Genomic DNA, 955 nt, shown 5'->3' on the forward strand with positions numbered 1-955 from the left:
GGGAAAATGCAATATATATCTGGTGATATCTCGGGTGCTATTACAGATAGCGCAGTAAATCAAAGTGCATTGTCTGTAGGAGGCCCTGGCGCATGAATCTGTGCAGCGGGAACGACCTCGGACCACCAGGGGCCGAGAAAACCACCGTCTCATGGGGCCGGAAACTCAGGTTCAGGGAAAAATCCAATATATATCTGGTGATATCTCGGGTGCTATTAGAGATAGCGCAATAAACTAAAGTGAGTTATCTGCAGGAGGCCCTGGCGCCTGAATCTCTGCAGCGGGAACGACCTCGGACCACCAGGGGCCGAAAAAACCACAGTCTCATGGGGCCGGACACTCAGGGTCAGGGGAAAATCCAATATATATCTGGTGATATCTCGGGTGCTATTACAGATAGCGCAATAAATCAAAGTGCATTGTCTGTAGGAGGCCCTGGCGCATGAATCTGTGCAGCGGGAACGACCTCGGACAACAAGGGGCCGAGAAAACCACCGTCTCATGGGGCCGGACACTCAGGGTCAGGGAAAAATCCAATATATATCTGGTGATATCTCGGGTGCTATTAGAGATAGCGCAATAAACCAAAGTGAGTTATCTGCAGGAGGCCCTGGCGCCTGAATCTGTGCAGCGGGAACGACCTCGGACCACCAGGGGCCGAAAAAACCACAGTCTCATGGGGCCGGACACTCATGGTCCGGGGAAAATCCAATATATATCTGGTGATATCTCGGGTCCTATTACAGATAGCGCAATAAATCAAAGTGCATTGTCTGTAGGAGGCCGTGGCGCATGAATCTGGGAAGCGGGAACGACCTCGGACCACCAGGGGCCGAGAAGACCACCGTCTCATGGGGCCGGCCACTCAGGGTCAGGGGAAAATCCAATATATATCTGGTGATATCTCGGGTGCTATTACAGATAGCGCAATAAATCAAAGTGCATTGTCTGTAGG

The sequence above is a fragment of the Nomia melanderi genome, unplaced genomic scaffold (assembly GCF_051020985.1).
Source record: "Nomia melanderi isolate GNS246 unplaced genomic scaffold, iyNomMela1 scaffold0014, whole genome shotgun sequence".
In the NCBI taxonomy this organism is placed as follows: domain Eukaryota; kingdom Metazoa; phylum Arthropoda; class Insecta; order Hymenoptera; family Halictidae; genus Nomia; species Nomia melanderi.